This window comes from Microcaecilia unicolor, chromosome 7 (assembly GCF_901765095.1).
Source record: "Microcaecilia unicolor chromosome 7, aMicUni1.1, whole genome shotgun sequence".
Taxonomy (NCBI): domain Eukaryota; kingdom Metazoa; phylum Chordata; class Amphibia; order Gymnophiona; family Siphonopidae; genus Microcaecilia; species Microcaecilia unicolor.
This window is the reverse complement of record NC_044037.1, coordinates 254,169,327-254,189,963: the sequence shown is the minus strand read 5'-3', so window position 1 is coordinate 254,189,963 and position 20,637 is coordinate 254,169,327. Positions and strand designations below refer to the sequence as shown.

At 42.7% G+C, this 20,637-nt stretch overlaps 1 protein-coding gene across 1 annotated transcript in view; it reads left to right on the top strand.

Moving 5' to 3' along the window:
* LYPD6B (LY6/PLAUR domain containing 6B) overlaps nucleotides 1-20,637 on the top strand; it is a 106,365-nt gene that overhangs the window by 60,447 nt on the left and 25,281 nt on the right. Inside the window, exons 2-3 of the mRNA XM_030210586.1 lie at nucleotides 2,665-2,812; nucleotides 18,944-19,066. The gene's annotated coding sequence lies outside the window, so the exon portion shown is untranslated. The remainder of the gene's footprint in view (nucleotides 1-2,664; nucleotides 2,813-18,943; nucleotides 19,067-20,637) is intronic.

The window sequence follows — 20,637 nt, the reverse complement described above, 5'->3', positions numbered from 1 at the left end:
GATGCTGACCACTTTGCTTATGTTCAAGTAGCTCACTGTATATCCTTTATGGAAAAGGCTATTGAAACAATGGAAAAGAATGTGTTGTTAGGAGGTGAGAAAATGCAAAAAATGTCCTTCTGGTAAACAATTTTGATCATAGAATTGCCTAAATTGAGTGGGAGTCTGGGTGGAAACTTGGTCTAGACTGCAGGGGCGTATCTGAACTTCAACGGTAGGGGGGGCCAGAGCCGAGGAGAGGGGGCACATTTTAGCCCCCCCCCCCCGGCGGCACTGACCCCCCCCCCACTGAAGACGAAGACGACGATGCCACCACTCCCCCCCCCGCCCGACTACTTTAAACCCCCCCTCTCGCGGAAGACAGCTCCAACTACTTTAAACCCCCCCCCTCCTCCCGCCGTCGTGCCTCACCTCCCTTTGCTGGCGGGGGCTGGCCCGCCAGCCGAAGTCTCCGTCCTTCCTTCCGTCACTCTGCCGTCATGCCTCACTTCCCTTTGCTGGTGGGGGACCCCAACCCCCGCCAGCTGAAGTCTCCGTCCTTCCTTCGTTTGGGTTTGGTGGTTTCTGACGTCCTGCACGCTGCACGTTGTACGTGCGTGCGTGCAGGACGTCAGAAACCACCAATCTCAAACAAAGGAAGGAAGGATGGAGACTTCGGCTGGCGGGGGTTGGGGTCCCCCGCCAGCAAAGGGAGGTGAGGTGCAACAGCGGAGTGACGGCAGGAGGAGGGGGGTTGAGAGTGTCATTGGTAAGGGGGTCCAGGGGCAAATCTGTGGGGGCCAGGCCCCTGTGGCCCCATAGCAGATACGCCCCTGGTCTAGAGATTTAGGTGAACCCATTGTGCCAGAGCATTTATATGCTTTTATCTCTAAGCCCTTCTAAAAACCAGAGGAGACGTCTATAAAGAAACAATTCTTTATTGCAAGCGAAGTGACAACGACTCAACACAGCTGTGTTTCAGCGCTAGCCCACGCCTTCTTCAGGAGTCTAATGATGTATAGCTGATTGTGTAAAGTCAATAGTTTGTTACAAAAAAACTTTCATATAAGGTATAAACTTCCACTGTCAGAACAGAGAAGAGCACCGTAGTGTAGCAATAGCTTCAATGAACAAACAAATGCTGTAGATTGGACTGATTCAGCAAGATATTTGTGGTAACAGGACTGACTCCCCTAGACACATACTATTTTTTGTATCCAGTGGTTGAGGGTAGCTTGTGTAGGCTTCCAGGAGTCAGATTATGATTCTTCTACTCATTGAGGCTGGAGGGTTTTGCTGCCTCACCATTAGCTCCTGCTGGTAAAGGAACTTAACCCACTAGTATGGAGTGATCTAGCGGGATTCAAGGAAAGGAAATTACCAGGTAAGAGTAAATTTCTCCTTCATTTTTGTATAGGAGGATAGTATTTTGCTCTGCTATTGGGAAACAGAGAAGAAAAAAAGCCCTACGTTGTAAGTATGTTCATTATCATTTCATGTCATTTTGTTTTTAGTGTGCACTAAATAAAATAGCACACACTAGCATATATATGCATGCTATATCACTTAGGGGCCCTGTGGCAGTAAGCCCAACGAGGGCTTACCGTATGTTAAGCTGGAGCTACCTCACACCCAGTGCAGGTGCTAGCGGTAGTTCCAGCCCCAGTGTGAGCGCCCACCCTCCACATGATCACATGATAAGAGCAATCTTACTGCATGGCCACAAAGGTGAATCTTGAACTAAGAGCTGTCCCGAATCTTAAGTGCGGTACTTTCACTGCTAGGCCACACATTACCTCGCAAAGCAGCCATCTTAGTCAGCACTTGCTGCTTATTCTCAACAACATGTTGCAGTCTGCTTTCTGCTTGTATAATAGTGCTGTGCAGGTCTGTTAATTATAGAGTAAATACAAATTACAGTCTAGTGATCAGAACAAAAAGACGGTGGCACATATATATACGTAGCTGAAACCGTATATTTACATAGGTAGTGTTTGTAGCCTGAAATGATTATTTATGTTTAGCTGATGTTTAGGAAATATACACAGTAATGGTTTTGAACAAGGAGGATTCGTCAGCATAATAGCTGGCACGTGTGCCTGTTTCCTTCCCCACGCTTACCACTTTAGAGATGAATCCCATGTTTCTATGCCACACATTGGCTTGGGGTTTGGATAATTATCATGTCTTCTAGAGCCCTGCTAAAAATGTTGTATTTTGGCAGAATCTAGGAGGATTTTGCTGGAAGGTCTGTCGGAGTTGTGGCATCGTTAGTGAAAGAATAAGTGTGAGCATGCTCGCTCGTTATACGAAGCTTAAGGATAATCTATGATAGATTTTCTTGTACAGTGTAATCAAGACTATTATTGCAAGACACACTCAACTGTGTCTTTAGCAACAGCAAGTGAGGCATTGCATGTTATGCTAACAATAAAATAAGAAAGATAAGTTAGAAATGTCAGGGTTGAAAGGTATTGCTCATCCTGCTGCTACTGTTTATGTAGTGGGGTTCTGCTACAGTAGGTGGCCAGGCTGTTTTATGATTTATAGCTTGTTATGCTTTTGTTGAATGATGTTTTGATACGCTCGCCATGGTTTTAGCTCCTCGTGGACCTGTCTTTATTATTCTGGTTTCCTTTGGAGAAACTGTCTGAGCTTATACTTGCCATGTATCCTCTCTTACAGGTGTAGCATGCTGGGTACCTACATGATCCCAGATCCAGTTAGCTTACTGTGAAACAGTAACAGACCGAGAAGCTGCCAGTAGTTGCACACAATGCTGTTTTACCTGGGAAAGCTGGGATAGAAAACAAACATTTCTCTGATTGAAAAGGTGAGTAATCTAAAATTCAAATCCAAATAACACTTGCACTGTACCAAGAGCATATGTTCATGAGTTACCAGGGATCTTGTGTAGGAAGGAGATTGCTTTGCGTATCTGGGACCGCGTTACTGAAACCTTCTGCCACTTGAACTACATGGTGAGCTGAACTGGGGAACTTTAAATGCAAGTTAAGAACTTGCCAGTCAATATTTAGTCCATGGTCGGCATTTTTTTAAAACACTGACTACTGCAGGTAGAATTTGCCCTAGATGTTCAGTGTTGAAGTACTGGCACTGAATGTTTGGGGCTAATTCTTCCTATGGAAGCCACCGGAGATTATGCAGGTCCCACGACCCCAATTAGAGTTTCTGACCAGGTTCTGACCCATGCCATGATTTTGATCCCCCTCTGCCCCCCCCCCCCGGAAAAGCATAACACCCTCTACCTTCCAAACCTCCCTTCTGCCCCCCTCCCCCACGGTATAAACCTCCCTTCCACTCTTCCCTCCCACCCAGAAGGAATATCAAAGCCTATCTTGAAGCTCCCTGGTGGTCTCGGATGGCATACGGGCAGGAGCGGTGCCCACTTGTTCCTGTCAGGCGCTTCTGCCTGACCTCTAGAGGCTTCCTCGCTACTACCAAAGTACCATGAAGGATGCTGCCAGAGGTCACGGCAGCCATTTTGAAGAGGTAACTGAACTGGCAGGGATGAGTGGGCATCGTTCCTCCATGTATTACCGCCCCCCACCCCCCCGAGACCACCAGTAGTTTCAAGGTAGGCCTGGGAGGCCTATGTGGGTGGATAGGAAGTGGTGAGTGTGTATGTAGGGTAGAGGGAGGAGGAGGGTTCAAGCCTGTCCTGTTTTTTTTCGGGGGAAGGGGGATCTGAATGGGAGGGGGGATATATGCAGTTCTGGGCTGAGAGGGAGGATTGGAAGATGGTGGTGGTGGGGTTTCTTTAGGTTGTTTTGGGGAGGTGGAAGGGAGGATCAGAAAAGGTATTTATGTAGTTCTAGGGGTGGTGGGTGGGTGGGGTGGAGAAGGAGGATTGGAAAAAGGGGGACAGCTAGAATTTTTCTTACGCTTCCCAGAGGTCAACCAGGCACTAGCCAATATTCAGACCAGTGCCTGGTTGCCTCTGTGGCTAAAGTTAGGACAGCCTTTTTTTTCTAATTTTAGATGCTTGCTTAACTGGCTGCTAACCTGTTAAAACCTGGCTCCTCCCATGATCTGCCAATGGTCCACCCGAGCACTAACCAGATAGCACAGGAGTGGGGTGTGGTGAGGTTCAGGGATGCTGTCTGGTTAAGTGCCACTGAATGTCAGTGGATAGCCCTGACAAGTGATTTTATTTATTTATTTGTTACATTTGTATCCCACATTTTCCCACCTATTTGCAGGCTCAATGTGGCTTACATAGTACCGTAAAGGCATTCGCCTAGTCCGGTAGAGAAACACAAGGTGATAATGTGGTTGAATAACGGCATTCGTCAAGTCTGGTAAAGAAACAAATACAAGGTGATATTGTGGTCGAATAAAGGGAAATGTGTATCAGGTACAATGTATATAGTGGCCATTATGAGCTTTGGTTTTACTGTGTTGCAGAGTGTAGGTATTTATGTTGGGTCGGTGGGGTATGCCTTTTTGAATAGGTAGGTTTTCAGTGATTTCCTGAAGTTTAGGTAGTCATAGGTTGTTTTCACAGCTTTTGGCAGTGCGTTCCATAATTGTGTGCTTATATAGGAGAAGCTGGATGCGTAGGTTGCTTTGTATTTGAGTCCTTTGCAGTTTGGGTAGTGGAGGTTTAGGTATGTTCGAGATGAACTTAGATATGTTTCTGATTGGTAGGTCAATGAGGTTTGTCATGTATCCTGGGACTTGGCCATAGATAATTTTATGGACCAGGGTGCAGATTTTGAAGGTGATTCGTTCTTTGATTGGAAGCCAGTGCAGTTTTGCCCGGAGGGGTTTGGCACTTTCGAATTGCGATTTACCAAATATCAATCTGGCTGCTGTGTTTTGAGCGGTCTGGAGATTGTCAGTTGTTCCTTGCATCCCACATAGATTCCATTGCAATAGTCTGTATAGCTTAGTACCATTGTACAAGTTTGCGAAATATTTCCCTCGTGAAGAACGCTTTTATGCGTTTACATTTCCACATTGAGTGTAACATTTTCTTTGTTGTGGAGTTCACTTGGCTCTCGAATGTGAGGTTGCGGTTGATTGTAACACCAAGTATTTTCAGACTGTCTGAGATAGGGAGGGTGTGGTCTGGGGTGATTAAGGTTGTGGGTTTGTACGTGTTGTGTTGAGATGAGAGGATGAGGCAGTGTGTTTTTTCAGTGTTCAGTTTGAAAAGAATTTGCGCATTAATCCATGGTGTTCAAACCGAGTTCGATTTTATTGTTGATTTCTGTTAGATCATGTCTGAAGGGAGTGTATATTGTGACATCGTCTGTGTAGATGAACGGGTTGAGGCTTTGCTTTGATAAGGACTTGGCTAGTGGGATCATCATTATGTTGAAAAGTGTTGGTGATAGTGGTGATCCTTGAGGTACTCCACAGTCTGCTTTCCAAGGAGGAGATATGTTTAAGTTTGATTTCACTTGGTATGTTCTGGTGGTTAGAAAACCCTTGATCCAGCTAAGTATATTTCCACCAATCCCGAAGTAGTCTAAGAGTAACTAGGCCCTTATTTTTTTTTACTGTAGCGTATGGGACGTTTGGTATAGTTAATTGATGGGGTCCATATTAAGACCTGGGGCATCTTTAAAGATAGATATATAATCACGCAGATTGGTGTTATGTTGTTGGCATAGCTCAGTTTCTTTGGCTGATGGTGTCTGTCCTTTGCTGCTTTTCTTTTGTGGTGTTTGAATATTGTATTTTCTGGTGAAATCTTTGCTCCACCTGCTTCTTCCCTTGTGATCTATTTATTGTATTTTTTTTTTATTTTCTCTCCTAAAATATTTGTTATTGTAAACAGCTCCATAATGCTTTCTTGCTTAAAGAGAGATACATCTTGGACTGAATTCTATAAATGATGCTCCGAAAAATAGCGCTATTCTGTAAATGTCACTTAGGTAGGCGCTGTTTATAGAATAATGCTTAGTACAGAGAACCTTGACTACATTCACATGCGACCATTTACACCAACGAAACCTTAGTGTAAATCCCTGCACCTGTGTTAGGCACGGATCCTCTTTATTCTATAATAATGGGCGGAAATTAAAGGAACGCCCTTGATCCACCCGTGCCCCCTTTTTGGACCTGCACGTAAAATGTACACATGTAAATTTAATTAAATCTGATTAGCACCAATAATTGCTTGTTAAGATCTCAATTATTAGTGCTAATTGGCTCGTTATTGAAATTATGCATGCCCAAATATGCACATATAATTTTTAGCACTTTTTATAGAATTTTGGGACTTGTGTTCACTTTTTTATATCCATTTATTTATTATATCAAATTCATAAATCATTCCTCAATGTTATGCCCAAAGCAATGTACAACATAAAAAAATATACAATGAACATAATATCTAATAAATAGACTACAATAAACACTAATAGCCTCAAAACATTTTCCCTGTCCTCTGCACTTACTCCCCACAACCCAAACACTTAGCACACTCTGTTCCATCCTGCCACTCGACCAGCAAGGATCTCACATTTTCCAAACATGTTTGGTAGGTCAACGGTAAACTAAAGTCCAGCAGATCTGAGGTCTGGTGACCATTTGGCAAACTACCCCCCCCCCCAAAAAAAAAAAAACAACACAAAAACACCAAAACAACCCTTCTAGGTAAAACATTTTATGTATTACCAATAACCACAGGATTTCTGCTACAGAGCGTTACTGTTCACATGACCAACAGGAAATATATTTCTAGAATACTGAACATACTACTCTGTTTAATATACAATGCAAATGCTTCTATACTGTAGTTACCAAATTTTGGTTCATTGTGGATTTACAATAAAATATGCCAGCCAGTTCTGGGAATATTACAATTCTCTCATTATCAAATATTTCAATGAAAATTCATATAATTTGATTCAGATCTAATATAAAATGGCAAAACATTCCAAAATGTTGCAGCCTGATAAGGAAAAACAATGGAAAAGGTGTTTATTTTATATTTTTTTTGCTGAAGGGAAATTCAGAATGAATTGATCCCTGAAATAAAATGTTCTGTCTATTATTTTATTAAGGGGTCTATTTACCAATTGTAACATATGATGGAGCTGACCCAAAGAAAATCATATGAACTAGGGAGCAGATCTTAAAATTAATTTGTGCTCCTGTTGGCCACCAATGTAACTTAATCAAAAGAGAGATGCCTGCTCAAATTTTCTAGCAGGACAAATTAGTCTAGCAGTTGTATTTTTTATAATATCTGAAGATGCTTAATTAACTTGTTACAACAGCCTGAATAAAAAAAGGATTGCAATAGTCTGTGTATGTTGTATTATGTTGGTGTGCATTAGTGTTCACCTCATCTTTAAGGGATATTCTATCATCTGCACCAGAGAGATGGTGAAGGGGATCCTTCCCTGTTGTGTTGAGGAGTTTATCTTGTTGGGCAGACTGGATGGACCGTGCAGGTCTTTTTCTGCCGTCATCTACTATGTTAAACTAATTAAAGTGTCTCTATTGTCTGCTTACTTCTGATATTGCTCTTTGCCCCCTATACTAATGTGCCTGATTTTCAGGTGGCAGCGATCAGCGTTTTGCTGACTGCTGCTGGTATTATACCTGGCAATTCAATGCCGGGCCATGTCCAGCCGCAGGCACTGAATTTAGGGTTTCCAGAGCCAGCTTATGCATAGCTGGTTAAGTATATGATATTCAGCATTTAACTGGTTATGGGTTAGTGCATAAAGGTAGGACTGACTTTTATGTGGTCCTGTTTACGTGGTTAACCTGGCCAGTTAAGTGCCGAATATTGGCAGTCAACAGCCAAGTGCCGACTTTGCCCCGGAACACCCTCAAAATAGTCAACTTTTAGTTTGGCACTAATTGGTTATTTTCAGTGGTACTAACCAATTAAGTGCTGCTGGAAATTAGTGGTTAGCCCTAAACAGGTGATTTAACTGGCCAGGAACCATTGTCTTGATGGTTAACTCATTTTGAATATCGATCCCTACAATTTTATCTAACCCTAATGCAGCCTCGCAGTAGCCCCTCCCTAGCCCAACTCCACCTTAGCCTTCCCAAACAGCTGAGTCACTAACCACCTAGGTGTGTGGCCTTTATAAAATACACATGTACCCCAATTGAGTACACACACAAAGCTGCACATGCTCAGAGCAGGTGTAACTTTGTGTGAGAGCATTTGTGGGTTGTTGGGGATTAATTTAAGCCTCATTTATCAAGACACATACATGCATATATAGCCTTTGTAAAATAAGTGCAGTTTTAGCTTTTTTTTTTTAAATTCATTCTCTTATAAAATTACTCCATTTGTGGTTTACTAACAGGCTTATTTTCAAAAGAGAAGGGTTCCCATCTTTCAACACAAATCGGAAGATAGGCGTCCTTCTCCCAGGGTCGCCCAAATCGGCATAATCGAAAGCCGATTTTGGGCATCCTCAACTGCTTTCTGTCGCGGGGATGACCAAAGTTCACGGGGGCATGACGGAAGCATAGCGAAGGCGGGACTGGGGCGTGCTTAACAGATGGGCGTCCTTGGCCGATAATGGAAAAAAGAAGGGCGTCCCTTGTTCTGTCCTCTGACAGCCTCGCACTAGTTTATAACGTGATCCTAAAATGTGTGTAATGCCTTTACTGTTATTCTCAGTTCCAAGGACTATCATTGCTGCAGTTTCTCACTGGAAAAATACGTGAGCAATGCATTGTGGGTAATGTAGTTCACAGGCAGTGCAACTACACTTGTTTGGCTATGTAAGAACTGTTACCACTGGTTGTGAGGCTGCCCAGACCTCCTTTCTCTCTCTGCCAAGCCTGGCTCTTTTGTCTTTCTGCTATCATTTCCTGTTCAATCTTACTATATCTGTCCTAAGAGGTCAGCCAGGTATGACCTTTCCCTCCTATCTCTAGGACCACCCCTTGCTATCCAATGGCAGGCTCTGTCCCCATTGGTCTCTATCTGCTCCTCCCTGTGTGAAGCCCCACCATTTCTTTGTCCTTTCAGCCACGAGGGGCTTCTTTCACCATTCTAGCCAGGGACATGGAGCTAACACCATCTTGCTCCAGACAGCTGTGTCCTGCTGAGAACTCCCTGTAAAGAACCTGGTTTTTTACCCTGAGAATATCTCCTTCCAAATGAGATATCGCACATTCCAGTCACCCAGCTTTGGACTATTTCTACCTGTTCAACTACCCTCCCCACCTGCAATACAACTACCTCTCTTCAGATCTCCACCCCCCACAGCCTCCAGATTAAGAAGTCTCTGTATCCTGAACATCTGTCTGTGAGTAAATGATCTGTGATTTATTCAATAAAAGAGACTTCATAAAAATAATAGAGACTTCAGGTGATTTGATGTGCCAGGGTTATACTCCACGGCATGAGCTTCATGAAACAAGCCTCAGTGGCCGGAACATCCCTGATGAGCACTTGACCGACTTTACATGGTCCATTTTTTCTTGCGACCAAGCCTAAAAAAGGTGCCCAAACTGACCAGATGGCCACCGGAGGGAATCGGGGTTGACCTCCCCTTACTCCCCCAGTGGTCACTAACACCCTCCCACCTTAAAAAAAAACTTTTAAAATATTTTTTGCCAGCCTCAAATGTCATACCCAGCTCCCTGACAGCAGTATGCAGGTCCCTGGAGCAGTTTTAGTGGGTGCAGTGCACTTCAGGCAGGCAGACCCAGGCACATCCTCCCCTACCTGTTACACTTGTTGTGGTAAATGTGAGCCCTTCAAAACCCACCACAAACCCACTGTACCCACATGTAGGTGCTCCCCATCACTCCTTAGGGCTATGGTAGTGTTGTACAGTTGTGGGGAGTGGGTTTTGGGGGGCTCAGCACCGAAGGTAAGGGAGCTATGCACCTGGGAGCAATTTCTGAAGTCCATTGCAGTGCCTCCTAGGGTGCCCGGTTGGTGTCCTGGCATGTGAGGAGGACCAGTGCACTACGAATGCTGGCTCCTGCCATGACCAAAGGGCTTGGATTTGGTCATTTCTGAGATGGGCGTCCTCGGTTTCCATTATTGCTGAAAACCGGGGATGACCATCTCTAAGGACGACCATCTCTAAGGTCGACCTAAATGTTGAGATTTGGGCGACCCCGACCGTATTATCGAAACGAAAGATGGACATCCATCTTGTTTCGATAATACGTGTTTCCCCGCCCCTTTGTGAGGAAGTCCTGTGAGGATACCCTCAGGGAAACGGTGCCCCGTTCGATTGTGCCCCTGTTAGTATACATCTACTACACCTAAAATAACATTGGCCTCTAGTCAAAATGACTTCTCCAATTCTTTGTCCATAGGAAAAGATCTGTGAAGTACCCTACTAGATTATAGACCTTTTTTCAATATAGTTTAATATGAAGTACTAAGCGTGATACCTCAGTTATTTTACTTTTGCAGTTTTCTGTTGCTCAGATAACTGTCACAGTGCTTAGAGGAAGCCTTTTGTATAAAGGGCTGTATGGTACAGGTTCTCACAGAACATGTTTCCTTTCTTGATTAAATATTGGTACGAAACCAGAGGTTACGCCTTCACATGATCAGAACAACTATCAATGTCAATGAAAGTGAAGCTATAGGAGCACTGCAGGCAAGGCATGTGCAGTAATTTTTACCAGGTCAGTACAATTTGTACCTGATGTCATTGCCTAAATTTTAGGAACAGAGGGCAGATAAATTGGCACGTGGATTTTATAGTCCTCAAAAGCGGATTGTTCTGTCATGTAATGTTTTCCTTTGCAGCAGCCCAGTGAGATTGTTCTGCATGATTAGATTTGACTGTAATCTCTACCAAATAGGGACTGTCTCTTCTGTATAGTTGTAAAGTGCTGCATATGCCAAGTAACCCTATATAAGTGATTTAGTAGTAGTAGGACTGCATAAACTTTTCTGTACCTTCTGGAAAATTCTATGATGAGAAGGGGCATTTATGATTTTTTTTTCTGGACTGTGTCTTTTAATTGTGTGTTATTGGTACAGTATGTGCTGCTATAGTGCTTATTAAATCACAGAACTAAAGTAATTAAACACAAATATTTCATTTCTTAATTTCGGTGCCAAAATCAGTATTGTGTAGTAGCAGTCAAACACTGGGCAATGTTACCACAAAATAAACTGTTTATTGCTAAAAGAGTTGAATACCCTAATGTCACCAATGTACGAACAACTGTAAATGTCTAATATCTGCACTTTTTAGTTGATCCTTCTCTGCAAATGTTGCCTCTACCTTCCTGTGCATTTGCTGCCAAATTGACACGATTCTCCTTTGAAGGCTTCTAGACTTAAAACGCAGATGTCGGCACACTCGCACAGGTCTGAGGTTAAGGCATCCTCTGAGGTGGCAGTTTCAGAAGTTGGTGCCTCTTAGTGGGTGGAACAGTGCTGCACAGTGAGCACCCAGATCCCATTCAAGAAAACTAGCATAAACCAGTATTGGCATGCCCTGCAGTTACAACAGCCGTAAACCTGGCATAATTGTGGATGCCTAAATGCAGCATGGGCAGCACCCAAGAAAAGCGTCAAATATAGGTGAACAATTATACAATTATCCCATGTGTAAAGCAGCAACATGATCCTTGCTCTACACTTCCACATGACACATTGTGTGGACCAACCCGCAACTAGAAACAGCACATTTGGTTGAGCTATGATAGTCAATCTGGCTTTGTAACATTCACAATACTTGCATTTTTAATGATTGGGAGGTTTCTGGACAATATTGAGCAAACCTGAGCTGGGTGCTGCCTACTTGTATGCCTGACTCTATCCTGCTTGTTGACAGAAAAAGCATGGTTTCTTACATGTAATAGACAGTGGCGGCCCTACAATTAGGACAACTGAGGTGGGGTCCTCGGGTGGCACTTTTTATGAAGCAGCATCTTCCCTCCCTGAGGCAGCCTATCTATTTTTGTTTTTCTAAAGTAGGTAGCGGGTGGCAGCAATCCATATATGCTGCCCTGCCACTGGCACCGGCTTCTACTCTGTACTGCAGCCGGCCTCTCTGACATAACTTCCTGTTTCCTTGGAGACGGGTCACAGCCGTACAGAGGAGAAACCGGTACTGGCAGCAGGGTAGCGTGTAGAGATCACTGCTGCCACCGCCTTTTGAAAACAACAACAAAAAAGAAGGTAAGCTCATGGGGGGGGGGGGGGGTTGAGGAAGGATGGGAGGAGATGCCAGACTGCAGCTGGGGGGGGGGGGAGTTGGCAGAGAGAGTGCAGAAAGATGTTGGACTGGAGGAGGGGGCCACAATGCTGAGGGCTAGGGTGCCATCTCATTCTTGCCTCAGGCGACAGATTGCTTTGGGCCGCCCCTGATAATAGGTATCCAGAAGGACTGATCACTGAGAGTTGCATTCCTTTTTGAGCTATGGAACAAGCTTGAGGAGGCTGAGATGGCTGCATATGGGATGGAATGTGATGCTCAGAACTTGACACTGGTTTTGAGCTCTAGGAGAGCTGTTCTGTCCCATGTATTCAGTGCTGCTCTCTGGATAATTTAGTGATGTATATAGTTGCTGAGCAGAGGCATAACTAGGTGGGTCGCCAGGGGAGTGACCGCTCCCCCAAATGGACTTGCGTCCTCTCTCCGCTCCAGTCAATGCCTCAACAAGGCTAAGCTTATGGTGCTGAGTGGCGACTGTCAGAACACTATTTGGCTAGATGAAGGCCTGTCTGGATTACTTATTCAGAGAACGGCTGAATATTATCACTATCTGGGTACCACCTCTGCTGCTCCCTTGACCCTGCTCAATTTTATGGATAATATTTTAAATAACTTTTCAGATAGCTATGCTGTAGCCACCAGGTGACCAGTTCATAACTCCTTTTGTATATTGGCCAGATAGAGAATGTGCTCCTCCTCTGCTTTCAGATAGTGTCTTTTTTTTCCAGTGGATGTTGTGTGGTTGTTTATACCAAGTCTTGCGTATCAATATCTTTCTGTCTGGTTATACTACTACTTTGGCTCATCTGAGAGGTGTTGAGTGATGATCAGTTTTCTTCTTTTAGTTGGTCTGGAAATGCGGAGGCAATGTTTCAGATCTTTCCAGGGCATGGTGCTTGGATATTCTTGTAAATTCTCTTGGGATTCTTTTTTGAGGGGGGAACTAGATTTAGGATTTTCTACATACTGCTTTATGGAGCAGTTGGTACAGGAGCCAACAAGAGGAGGAAAAATTCTAGACCTTGTCCTTAGTGGAGCGCATGATCGGTTGCAGGAGGTAATGGTGCTGGGACCAATTGGTAACAGTGATCATAATATGATCAGATTTGATATCAGCTCTGGAGTAAGTACACACAGGAAATCCAATATGTTAGCATTTAATTTTCAAAAAGGAGACTATGATAAAATGAGAAGAATGGTGGGGAAAAAAAACTTTGAGGAGCAGCTGCGAAGATCAAAAATTTACATCTGGCGTGGATGCTGTTTAAAAATACCATCCTGGAATCCCGGGCCAGTTATATTCCATGCATTAAAAAAGGAGGAAGGAAGTCAAAACGACAGCTGTCATGGTATAAAAGTGAGGTGAAGGAAGCATTAGAGTTAAAAGAAAATCCTTCAGAAAATGGAAGAAGGATTGACTGAAAATAATAAGAAACAGCATAAGGAATAGCAAGTCAAATGAAAAGCGCTGATAAGGAAGACAAAGAGAGACTTTGAAAAAAATTGCATTGCAGGCAAAAACACGTGGAGGCACATAATCAAACGGGGACGACCATCTCTAAGGGCGTCCATCTCTAAGGACATTCCGGCGAAGGGGCGGGGAAACCCGTATTATCGAAACGAAAGATGGGCATCCATCTTTCGTTTTGATAATACGGTTGGGGACGCCCAAATCTCAACAGATCAACACTGTGAAATCACTGGTACAGTGTCCTGGTTCTGTGAAGTGCTGTCCCACCTGTACCAGTGATTTCACAGTGAAAATACTGAAAGGTAACTTTAAAACCATACAAGAACGTAAGACCTTTGAAGTCAGAATGATTGAATATTTTAACACCCAACATAAAGGACTTAACAAGGACCTGGGGTTCCTAGCCCATTATAAACCATAAAGCTGTATGTCTCTGTTGATCACCCCACCCCTCACCTATCCACACCCATCCTGTTAGAATATCAATGATATGCTTTGATGTCCCCATACATACCTCCGACCCACCCCCATCCTCCCACCCTGTCAGACTGTCATAGTAATGCTTGAAGGTTTTCACTTATATACACTGTCAGCTAGCACATTTGCTTATTTCCGATCTGACGAAGAAGGGCAACCTTCGAAAGCTAATCAAGAAATGTACTAAGGTACAAAGTAGTAAATTTAAAACAAATCAAAGAAAATATTTCTTCACTCAATCTGTAATTTAAACTCTGGAATTCATTGCCAGAGAATGTGGTAAAAGCAATTAGCTTAGCGGGGTTTAAAAAAGGTTTGGATAGCTTCCCAAAAGAAAAGTCCGTAAGTCATTATTAAGATGGACATGGGGAAAATTCACAGCTTATTTCTAGGATAAGCAGCATCAAATGTATTGTACTGTTTTGGGATCTTCTGAGGTACTTGTGACCTGGATTGGCCACTGTTGGAATCAGGATGTTGGGCTTGTTGGACCTTTGGTCTGTCCCAGTATGGCATTGATTATGTTCTTATGTACCATCTTCCTGATCAATTAAATATGATGGAGTATCCTCCTCACTTTGTTATTTTAGAGCATGAGATTCAAAGAGTCTTAGCAGCTTTTAATTCTTCTGGTAGAATGTTTGTGCTGTTTGCAAAATCAGTGATCATCAACATTTGACAAATTTGGGTTTCTGTTTAAAGTTTGACAGATGAAATATGTTATGCTGTGAAGAAGTAAGAGAAAGCTTTGGCAGTCTTGAGCATAGTACACCATTTGTCAGTGATAGGGATCATAATTTTAGTGGCGCTGCAGGAACAAGACTGAACAATTATTTCATCACAGCCAGAAGGACAGAAGAATTTAAAGTAGTACTGGTCTTGAATTTTCCTAAACAAGCTTCTCAGTGTGGGGCTTTTTTTTTTTCCCATATACAGAGACATTTATATTTACAGTCCAAGCAGCTCAGACTGATGGGCTGCTTTGTTGTATAGACATTGGAGGCTAATCTATGTGCTCCTATCAGACTAGCTAACGGGGAGATTCCTTCACCTTGTAATACAAAACTGGCAATTTCAGTACACTTATCTTCCTTTTAGTCTAGGGACTGTGCCAAGAGTTTTTTTTTTTTTTACAAAGTTATGGCAGTACCTATAGATTCTCTGTACAAAGGGGATTTTCATGTCCATCCTGATCGACATAATAGGTGTCTGCTAGCAGATCTCTTTAAGGCACAATGTAGGAAAGTAGATCATGGTTGAAAAAGTTCTACTTTCAAATATAAAACAGAAATAATAGTGTTTTTCTCCCCTGAAGAAAGCAAGATAAGGTAATATAATCTGCTTTAAAGAAGAAGGCTTGGCTAATAATGATTCGCTTATGTCAGGCATCAGGTATCAAGCTACTCCTTTAACAAAAACTTACATTCACCCTCTTCAGCTTCATCTCCTAAGTCAGTGGAACAGATCTAACACTGCAAAACTGGATAAAGGACAAATGTTTTATATTATTATTATTATTATTACATTTGTACCCCACGCTTTCCCACATAATGCAGGCTCAATGCGGCTTACATAGTAATTTGAAATACAAAGTTAATAGAATTTTAATAAAACAGTAGTAAAACAATGTAAAGTTGGGCTTAGTAGTGTATGATAAGTTGCGCTAGATAATATATGACTAGGATAAAAGAGGGTAGACAGGATAGGATAGTGTAATTCGGGAGAAAGAGTAAGGTGGGATAAAATTAAGGAGGGATAAAATTAAGGAGAGATGGAAAGAGAAGGATGAGAGGTTGGTATTTAAGTCAGAACAGAATTGGGGGTGGAAGTTGGCGAGATTAGGTTGGGGCATTTGGCTAGGCTTGCTTAAAGAGATGAGCTTTCAGCATTTTTCTAAAGGGCAAGAAGTCGTTTATTAATCGGATTGGTCTGGGTATAGCGTTCCAAAGCTGGCTGCCCAAAAAGGAGAAACTGGATACGTAGTAGGTCTTGTACTTAATTTCTCTACAATTGGGAAGGCGTAGGTTAAGATAAGTTCGTGAAGAATTAGATCTGTTTCTAGCAGGGAGATCGATCAATTCATTCATGTAGCCAGGGGATTCGCCGTGGATGATCTTGTGGGTCATTGTGTTGAAAAAGCCAATAATAGATCATTAAAAGACCAATAATTCCCTAGGTTGGTAGGTCAGACCGTCATAAATAAGGAACTACCTTCGTCAATGACAGAATCGGGTGCTGTTTATAGGGGTCAATGTCATAGAATGATGGAAATTTTAATACAAGGAGAAAGTTTCCTGTATTTAATCTGCTCACAGGACTGAAGTCTTCTCTTTTACAACAGTCGTTTAAATGGGTAAGATAATGACATTATCCTATGTACAGAAACAAGGGGGGGACTACAGAGGAAAACAAAGAAAGTGTTAGTGTTGTAGAGATCAGAGAAGCATCTGGAAGTTAAGTTCTACTTATTTAGCTAGAAAAATGTATGATAATGTTTAGTGAACATGCCCCTTAAGAGTAAGAAAGGGATTGGTTAAATAGAACGTGGGTTAATCTTTATAGGGTGGAAATTCTACCAGGTTTTGCAAGCAATCTGACAAACACTGGGTTACATCTCTTTATTTCTTTCTAGATCCAACAAAATGAATCCCTTTTTTGTGTATTGTATTTTTAAGTAGACAGTTCTCTCTTCTTTCCAGGTCAATTTGAGCCATGCTGAGATATGATGCTAGGAATCCTTGTTTGCAGTAGCTCAGAATTTTTACCCAATTACTTAATACATTTATAACCCACTTATATTACACAACTCTAAGGTGCACTAGCGTTTTTTAGTGTCTCTAGTGTTAGCGTGCGCTAATTTTTAGCGCGGCTTAGTAAACAGGGTCCTAAGTAGAGAACAGATTTCAAATGGCGAAAGATTAAACACATTCAATACAAATAATAAAAATAACTCAAAAATCAAATACAGTAGATTCTATAAAAATATACACACCACTGTGACATAATACAGGATTATTTATTTATTCATTCTTATATCCCACATTATCTAAAAAATAAAATTGTGGTTCAATGTGGCTGTGGCTCACAATGAAACAATGAATAACAGCATACAAATAATGGATAGTTAATAATTACATAGAGAAACATTTTTAAACAGATATGTTTTGAAAGCTTTTTGAAATGGAAGATAAAAACTTATACTTCTGATTTCTTTAGGAATGAAATTCTACCATTTAAAACTTTGATATCCAAAACCAGCGGTATAAACAGTCTTAATAAATTCTATTTTTGCAACTAGGTAGATGTAAAAGCAGATATTCTCTTAATGTAGATCATAGCCACAGTGTGTGTGTGTGTGTGGGGGGGGGGGGGGGGGGGCAAAACTCCCCGGGCCTCCAGGGAGGACCCGGAGCAGTGGTCTCTCTCTGTGTTTCTCCTGCTCCTGATCGGACCCAGGTGATTGCGTCCTGACAGGAGCAGGAGAAAACTTCAGCACTGGCCCTCCTTGCATTGCCTGCCTAGCAGCTGCTGGGCACTCAGGCCGTGCATGCTGTTTTGAGACTGAGCATGTGCAACAGTCGTGCAGATTTTGAAAGTGATGCGTTCTTACATATCTTACATAGTGCGTATACATAGGCGTAGCATGATTGGGGCTCACTCATGCACATAACTTATAGACTCCTATATGTTGGGCACGTATCTCTGGCATTTAGGGTGTGAGCTCTGTGGATGGTGTAAGTGCTCATGCCTAACTGCATATATGCTGGTATTCTGTGAAGGAAAGTAGGCACCTCTGAGCACTTCAATTTATTTATTTGGATTTTGCTCGCACCTTTTTCAGTAGTAGCTCAAGGTGGATTATATTTGGGTACACTGGGTATTTTCCTGTCCCAGGAGGGCTCAAAATCTGAATTACCCCTGCACTGGATGGTAAGAGTGAAGCTTTACAGTACTTTAGTAAAAGGACCTTTAAGCATAGTGCAGTGACCTGAGAACCAAGGGAGGTGGGTTCAGTTCCCACTGCGGCTCCTTGTGACTCTGGGCAAGTCGCTTAGGGGGTCTTTTACTAAGGTGCACGAGCGTTTTTAGCATACGCTAAACATAGGCACGTGCTAAATGTTAGCGATGCCCATAGGAAATACATAGGCGTCTCTAGCGTTTAGCGCATGCCTATTTTTAGTGCATGCTAAAAACGTTAGCGCACCTTAGTAAAAGAACCCTCCATTGCCCCAGGTACAAAATAAGTACCTGTATATAATACATAATATGATCAACTGCTTTGATTGTAACCAAAGAAAGGTGGCACATCAAATCCCATCTCCTTTCTCCTTTCCCTTTGAATGTTTTAAGCAGGGCTTTTTTTTGAGGGTGTACTTGGGGGTACTGAGCACCGGCACCTTTTCTATTGTCTGGTAAAATTGAACCATGGTCCTCAAGTTTTAATGAAAGAGCTCAGGCTCTACACACCAATTCTGCCTTGTTATACATTCTGTGACTGGTTTCAGGGGGCCTGGCTATTGCGGGGTGGGTCCCTCTGAAGGTTGGCCTGGCATTTGAGTACTGGCACCTTTTTTGCTAGAAAAACAGACTGCTTTTAAGATGAAAATAAATATGCTATTTCATCTCTTTGCTTGAATCTCCTGTTCTTTTTGTTCTGTAATGAAGCAGGAAAGATGTGCAAATTGAAGCCAAGTAGTTAGGTCCCTCCTTCTGCTCTGTGATTTTAATGAAGTGTCAGCCGGTCCAGTTTTACCAGCTGTAACCATGTGCCCCATTAAAAACTGCATTGCATTCTGACAGGAGAAAGAAAGCTGAATGAGTGTTAAGTGCCTGGTGAAGATCTGTCACCTTCTGTTTGCAGGACCTGTGATAGCTTCTCTGCTGACTGGAGGAAAAGTGTTATGAAAAGAGATCCCTGAGCAGGTACAGATAAGTGGAAGCTGATAGTGGAGTGTGAGAATCATTCTCCCTGGAGCTGGGAAAGGTAAATACAAGCCAGGAAAGTTTCTAAAAATGTTAATCTGTGGAAACTGATTGAATTTATGATTTGTTTTTTTGGTACACATTTATAATGTAAAGTTATACTTAGCTAGTCCATATTGGTGAGCTTTACTAATTAGGATTAGATTAGGTTAGAATACTCTTGTGAGAACTGTCAGTGTTTTGTTTTATTATTTATTAGGATTTATAGAGTTAACGTAAGTGCCTTCCATTTTCTTATGCAGGCTAACAATATTTTTCTGTTCATATTTTCCCGTGGGTTTTTTTCTTTCTTTTTGTTTTTTTTAATAAATAGACAAAGTTTCCTTATTGAATTTCAACATTTAAAATTAAAAACAAAAAGTACCCTGCATGGGTACATTTCCTGAGCCTGGACTCTGCTGTTCAAGTGCATAAGTACATAAGTAATGCCATACTGGGAAAAGACCAAAGGTCCATCGAGCCCAGCATCCTGTCCCCGACAGCGGCCAATCCAGGTCAAGGGCATCTGGCAAGCTACTGGGGATTTCACAGAGGGTAGCATTCAGTCTGTAGGGCAGGGGTTCTCAACCCAGTCCTCGGGACTCACCAAGCCAGTCTGGTTTTCAAGGTATCCATAATGAATATGTATGAGATAAATTTGCATGCTCTGCCTCCCTTGTAGGCAAATATATCTCATTCATATTCATTGTGGGTATCCAGAAAACCTGGCTGTTTAGATGTGTCCCAAGGACTGAGTTGAGAATCCCTGCCTTTGGGGGGGGGGGGGGGGGGGGGGGGGGGGGGGGGGGGCTGCTAGTCATTGCACAATGCTGACACCTGCTGGTCATATTTAGGGCCTATGATTACAGGATTTCAGAATAGGCAGAGGGCTAAGGGGTTCTTTACTAAGCCGCGTAAGTCCAACGTGCGCCAAAATGGAGTTATCACCCAACTACCACTCGGCTCTTGCGGTAATTTCATTTTTGGCATGCGTCCGATACATGCGTCTGAAAAATATTTTTTATTTTCGGGTGCGCGTAATGGACATGCGCCAAGTGGCATTTGGTGCGTGTAAGTCATTACCGCCCGGATTTTTTACCGCTAGGTCAATGGTTGGCGGTAAGGTTTCAGACACAAAATGGATGCGCAGCAATTTTGATTTTGCCACACGACCGTTTTCGGCAAAAAAAAAAAAGCCTGTTTTGTAGATGTGCTGAAAAATAATTCTGCGCGCACCCAAAACACACATCTACACTACCACAGGCCAATTTCAGGGCACCTTTATTAAAAGGACCCCTCAGTGATTTTGGAGGAGAGATAATAATTGTGTGTGTGTGGTGGGGGGTACCTAAGTACTTAAAAATGGTAGTTCATGGCATTGAATCACGGTTCTGATTTTGAGTATGCTGGCAACACCAGAGGTCCTCCTTTACCTCTTTGCCGCCCTCTCCCCCTGAACAACAATGCCAGCAAGATCACTCAGCTGACAAACACGGTCTTTCTCTTCAGAAACAGGGCTCCAGAGTTGCAGAACTTTTGCCACAATTTTTCTTCCTACACCATGTGGGTTTCGGGGTCCCCAGAGTGATGCCT